This window comes from Haliotis asinina, chromosome 9, assembly GCF_037392515.1.
Source record: "Haliotis asinina isolate JCU_RB_2024 chromosome 9, JCU_Hal_asi_v2, whole genome shotgun sequence".
NCBI classification, from domain to species: domain Eukaryota; kingdom Metazoa; phylum Mollusca; class Gastropoda; order Lepetellida; family Haliotidae; genus Haliotis; species Haliotis asinina.
The window spans coordinates 55,903,580-55,910,775 of record NC_090288.1 but is presented as its reverse complement, the minus strand read 5'-3'; positions in this window follow the sequence as shown (position 1 = coordinate 55,910,775).

Here is a 7,196-nt window from a genome sequence, read left to right as displayed (position 1 = left end):
CTGCAATGCGTACAGTGTGTGAAGCCCATTTCTGGTGTTCTCATCCGTGATATTGCTAAAGGTGGCGAAAAACACGCTCACTCTGAATTCTTGACACCCTGCCCTTTAAACCAGCAGATAGGATAGCCAGTTTGGAACGTAAGTTATGAAGCTCACACCAAGATGTTCTCATCAATGACAACTGATTTTTTTTTCAAATTTGTGCTAAAGTATTTTGCTCAAACGAAATTTCCGTTTTTGAAAGATGACTCTAGGACTTTGAATGAATGAATGAATGAATGAACACACATTTATGGTGTTCCCTTAAGGTGAAATAGTTGCAACAGTGCTCAAAGCGGCATAACACCATAGTCACTCTTCTAAAAACATTGTCCGATTTGTGCTCACAGAAATAGCGTAAGTAAAAATCTAATTATAAGGGTATTCGGTTTTGACCAAAGTGCATCATTTACGACTAAACGTCTACTACAGGACGTGCACTCATATAACAAGTAACAGTGAGTGAGTAGGTATGGTTTTACGCCGCTTTTATCAATATTCCAGCAATATCACGATGTGGGACACCAGAAATGGGCTCCAAACGCTGCATTCATGCAGGGAATCGAACCCGGGTTTTCAGCGTGACGCGCTACCGCTTTAACCACTAGGCTACCCCCACCGTCCCATAACAGATTAGAATTTGTTCAAAACCACCACACAACCAAATTCACTTCACTAATTCTCATATATAGGTAGAAAAGAATTCACATACGTATCTTTAGAGTAAAACAAGAGGTTAAGAAACATTCATCGGATAAATTATCCGAGTTGTGCGGAATGTTTACTGTAAATTGTTTCGAGAAGTACGAGACTGCACTACAATTAAAAGTAACTATAACTATAACAAAAGCCATAATGGACAATCTTGTGGCTGAAAAAACGTCAATGAATACACAATGCCACTTGGAAAATGACCATATGTCAGTAAGCCAAGGTGGCTCGGTGGGTTAGATGGCTGACTTTGAGTGCTGACGATTAGGTGTCTGACTTGTAGAGTATGGACTCGAATTCCAGACGGAACTCAAACCAGCAATACTACTATGATCTGTACTCTACTGAGTGTAATCCCAAATATAACGTGTTACGTTGAATAGTCAACACATATCGCATACGTTAAAAATAACAAAAAAGTTATAAATATATTTAATAGTGTATCTTTCACCTTGATGTCAACTTGTATAATTCAGTGTATAGAAGCCAGAGAAATAACAACTTCCTTATTCTGCCACTAATAGGCCCCCTACATTAAAAGTTCATGTTTTCCCCAAACAAAGACGACCCTCAGTGAAACCCCGGGACGATGACGCACATAGCATTGAAGTCTCGTCGTATAGGTTGTCTAAATATGGTGCATCTTAAGTCGACATCAGTGCTCCTCAGCATTCCACAAAACATTTAGCTTTATGTTGTTTTTTTCTACAGAGGGGTGTTCATGAGCGAATGAAAAGCCAAACATATATCGTTTATGGTGGGTGACATTTTATCGTTTTTGGGATCAGTAATACTATTATCCTTTCTCCTTGTGAATTCGTATATACCTCGTCAATTGGAGCTATGCATTGAGCATGCGCGCTCGGTGGGCAAACATGCAAATATGAGAGGTCATGAGACGAGCACCTGCGGTGTGGATTCTCTGGGTGCATGTCGGGTGTTCTTGAATGGTAGACAAAGGAGATATGGCTGCCCGTCAGCTTTTGGAAGGTGGATTGAACTAATCCATATTCACATGAACAGGATTATGTTTGCTAACTTCGTAGGGCATTGAATTCACAAAATCATATTTTACATTGTAAATTGACTTGAACGATATTTAACAAGAACAGAAAATTCTGTCAACAAAGTGAAATTTGAAATCTCCTTGTTACCATACACCTCTCTCTACCCAGTTTTACAGCAAAACGACATACGGTCTCAATATAATCCTGTTAATATGATTTTCTTATTTCTGTGATTTGTGTGTGGCTTAATTCACGTCTGTCATTTATCACTGTATTTAGCAACACCCCGGGCACATGGTGGCGATCTGTTGAGACACGAGCCAGGAATAATCAGTGATCGATGTCAGGACCACAAGTCCAAATATATCTGAGAACTATGAGAATCAGTCAACCAAGACTGACCATTGCATTGTACACCACCAGATTTGTTAAAGGGCGAATCATACGCGGATCCAGAAACCTTTTCTCAATAGTGTGCAACACCCCACCCCAACCCCACTTTCTCAATAGTGTGCAACACCCCACCCCAACCCCACTTTCTCAATAGTGTGCAACACACCACCCCAACCCCACTTTCTCAGTAGTGTGCAGCACACCACCCAACCCCACTGTCTCAGTAATGTGCAACACCCCACCGCAACCCCACTTTCTCAATAGTGTGCAACAGACCACCCCAACCCCACTTTCTCAGTAGTGTGCAACACACCACCTCAACCCCACTTTCTCAATAGTGTGCAACACCCCACCCCAACCCCACTTTCTCAGTAGTGTGCAACACCCCACCCCAATCACAATTTCTCAATAGTGTGCAACACTCCACCCCAACCCCACTTTCTCAGTAGTGTGCAGCACACCACCCAACCCCACTGTCTCAGTAATGTGCAACACCCCACCGCAACCCCACTTTCTCAATAGTGTGCAACACCCCACCCCAACCCCACTTTCTCAATAGTGTGCAACACACCACCCCAACCCCACTTTCTCAATAGTGTGCAACACTCCACCCCAACCCCACTTTCTCAGTAGTGTGCAGCACACCACCCAACCCCACTGTCTCAGTAATGTGCAACACCCCACCGCAACCCCACTTTCTCAATAGTGTGCAACAGACCACCCCAACCCCACTTTCTCAGTAGTGTGCAACACACCACCTCAACCCCACTTTCTCAATAGTGTGCAACACCCCACCCCAACCCCACTTTCTCAGTAGTGTGCAACACCCCACCCCAATCACAATTTCTCAATAGTGTGCAACACTCCACCCCAACCCCACTTTCTCAGTAGTGTGCAGCACACCACCCAACCCCACTGTCTCAGTAATGTGCAACACCCCACCGCAACCCCACTTTCTCAATAGTGTGCAACAGACCACCCCAACCCCACTTTCTCAGTAGTGTGCAACACACCACCTCAACCCCACTTTCTCAATAGTGTGCAACACCCCACCCCAACCCCACTTTCTCAATAGTGTGCAACACCCCACCCCAACCCCACTTTCTCAGTAGTGTGCAACACCCCACCCCAATCACAATTTCTCAATAGTGTGCAACACACCACCTCAACCCCACTTTCTCAATAGTGTGCAACACCCCACCCCAACCCCACTTTCTCAGTAGTGTGCAACACCCTACCCCAACCCCACTTTCTCAATAGTGTGCAACACCCAACCCCAACCCCACTTTCTGTAAAAGCTGTATCCGTCCCTGGGAATAGTCTGAATGTACGTTAGATTCAGATGAAACGATTCTGATGTTGTATAGAAGAAATGAAGGCTTCAAAAGTGGACCTGCCCAACTGTTCCGCTGATGCATAAGTTTACAGATATATTCCTATGTTATCTGTTATCTGGTATCCATTACTGGAATCGACCCCATGCTTGCGTTGTAGCCCATGATGAATACTAACCGTCGCTCCTGATGCATGTATACTACCTATCAAAAGTTTGGACTCACTAGGGTAAATGTAACCACTTACTTCAGTCAAGAAGACTTTGAAAGCTATTACTGTTTAAAGGTACTTTTTACATATAAACAGTAACTGAACAGTTACACAAGAACAAATTCATGCCTTTGAAAGGATCATTGTTATGAGTTCAATAAACGACGAAACTCAGTGAAAATTGACGAATTCTTTACAAATTTTACACCAAAACGCAGCTGTTCACATGCACGATATTTGCTCAAGCTTTTCAGGAATTTGATGCATGATCCTTGAGCAATTCATCGGCATAAGGTTTGCAGTTGGTTCCGCCACGTTTGTGGAGAAATGTATCTTCGATGTAACCATATATATGCTCATAGAAAAAATAAGGGAACACATGAAAGCACAAGTGTTCTTTTATTTATTTCCAGAATTTCACCCACAGTGCAATACATACCTTGTGAAAAAACCTGTAAAAGAATAAAGGAACATTTGTACTTCATGTGTCACCTTATTGGTATGTATGCATAACATATAGTGAGCGCTTTAAGTGAGTCTAAACGTTTGATAGGTAGTATATTATTCTATACGTGCAGCTAGAATTTCTTCATCCGCTTTAAGTGAGTCTAAACGTATGACAGGTAGTATATTATTCTATACGTGCAGCTAGAATTTCTTCATCCGCTTTAAGTGAGTCTAAACGTATGACAGGTAGTATATTATTCTATACGTGCAGCTAGAATTTCTTCATCCGCTTTAAGTGAGTCTAAACGTATGACAGGTAGTATATTATTCTATACGTGCAGCTAGAATTTCTTCATCCGCTTTAAGTGAGTCTAAACGTATGACAGGTAGTATATTATTCTATACGTGCAGCTAGAATTTCTTCATCCGCTTTAAGTGAGTCTAAACGTATGACAGGTAGTATATTATTCTATACGTGCAGCTAGAATTTCTTCATCCGCTTTAAGTGAGTCTAAACGTATGACAGGTAGTATATTATTCTATACGTGCAGCTAGAATTTCTTCATCCGCTTTAAGTGAGTCTAAACGTATGACAGGTAGTATATTATTCTATACGTGCAGCTAGAATTTCTTCATCCGCTTTAAGTGAGTCTAAACGTATGACAGGTAGTATATTATTCTATACGTGCAGCTAGAATTTCTTCATCCGCTTTAAGTGAGTCTAAACGTATGACAGGTAGTATATTATTCTATACGTGCAGCTAGAATTTCTTCATCCGCTTTAAGTGAGTCTAAACGTTTGATAGGTAGTATATTATTCTATACGTGCAGCTAGAATTTCTTCATCCGCAGACATTTACGTGTCTACGTTATACACCTTTTGGGGTCAGATGAGTGCATGCACGTACAGATCCACCCAACCTCTGTAGTCCTGTACAGATCAATCGTACAAATAACTCCCCAGGCGTTGTTGTACACAGAGATGATTCTCAAACAGCAGTCTCATGGTGACTTTCAAAACCATAATGCAGACTTACAGTGGTACATCGTATCCCAACTATCTAGATTGACGGTCTTGTTGTAATGCTGTTGACCACTGGATTGTCTGGCCCAGATTATTTGCAGACGTAGCTGGAACATTGCGGAGTATGGCGTTGAACAACAACAAAAAAACAAGTAAATAAACAAACAAACAAACAAACAAAGTTACAGCAATAAGGTTGTATTGTACAACGACACACTGGTCACATGCATTGATGGTTTATGGTTTTACGCCGCTTTTAGCAATATTCAAGCAACATCAAGGAATAAGTGATGGTGAAATCGTGTTCACTCGATGTAAAACATCCATCGACTCGTTGTCTTTGTCTTAAACATCCCAAGAAAAAACCCAGTTCAAACGGTTGATATACCAGGGAGGTCAAATTCGGGATTCTCTTTAACCTTCCTTTTGTCACTGACACTTCAAATGTTGAGAGGAAATTGATCAGGCAGAACAGTATGTGAAGGTTCTGTTTGAAAGGCATGCACTAACGTCTAGTCTCTTAAGTGAACATATATTACAGATAAACCAGTTTCTAGATTGTAACATAACATAGAAAGACCGTAGATTGTATTTTCAGAAAGTGTTGTAATGTAGACTTGCCAAACATTCTAGATTTGCATTTAGTATGTTTTTTGAGGGTCTGTACGACAGACACGCTCCATTTGTTCTTAAGATTATAAAAAGTACACCCCTAAAACTAGAGAAACTGGAATATGACACTGTCAGTTGACGATTTGATAGTTGAAGCTGTCCTTCCTGTCTTACGGTCATGTGAATCTTAAAATACAGTTTTAATCCATAGAAGGCCTACAGTGCATATGGCATAAACATTTTAATCCCACCACAGTGTGTAATAAATAAACCTTATGCCATGGTCACAACCCGTCAGACGCGTGTATGAGATCCGATGACTCTACCAGATTGTTGACAACTTCAACCATCGAATGATAGCCCTGACAGGCGAGCTTTAGGTCTCATCATTAAACACCCGGTTCAAAGAGTGGCCCTGATTTAAGGCATCATAAAGTCATGATTGAAGGCAGGGGCCTGGCAAGGCTCACGTGCACCCGACCCCTGGGTCACAGACAGTGCGTTCTGTCGCGACAGTCATTTCCTCATTGATCATAACGTCAAGATGGCTGTCGGGTTTTATTGAGCATGCTGGAGAGAAATGATTCTCGAGAAAAGAGGAGAGTTGACCCAAGATGGTCTCTGGTTATGGTTACTGAACGTCGCTTTGACCGAATGCTGTTTTGTATGTCAATAATATGATCTGACACAGGCACCCTATTTCGGTGTTGTTCAGATGTGGACCGGTGAAGATCCAGGTTAAAAGTGATCTTCAGCAACCCACACGAAGAGGCGACTAATGGGATCGGTTGGTCAGGCTCAATGTCTTGATTGACATATGTTATCGTATCCCACTTGCGTAGATCGGTGCTCATGATGTTAATCACAGGGTAGTCTATTCAGATTGGAGAGATCTTGTCAGGGCAAACGGTTGTTGACCATGCGTTATTAATATCTCACATGTACCATGAGGAGAATCAAACCCGGGTCTTCAGAGTGACGTGTGAACGTTTTAAGCACTAGACTACCCCCACCGTGTTCGTATACTGTGAAACACATAAGTCAAACTGAGCCATAGCTTGTAATGGTAATGACGTTATTTTACAGAGTAAACAATCTTGAATTTGCTTACAGTAATGCGTTCACGAGAACTGTGAAACCAAACAGGCCAGACACCCTGCAAAACGACAGCGACACAACACCTCAACAAACACAACAACACAACAACACAACATCATCACTACAACAGATCATCAGCTACTCAAACTATGAAAACCTACTACTACTACGCTGAAAGCAATTTCTTGCATTTTGTGGCGTTACTGCGTAGATTCGTACAACGTTACCGAGCTGGAGTGACGGCAAGCGTGTGATAAGAGGTGTTTGTATGTGGTATATTGTGATAAACAGCAAACTAACATTCGCAACAACAGGCGCTG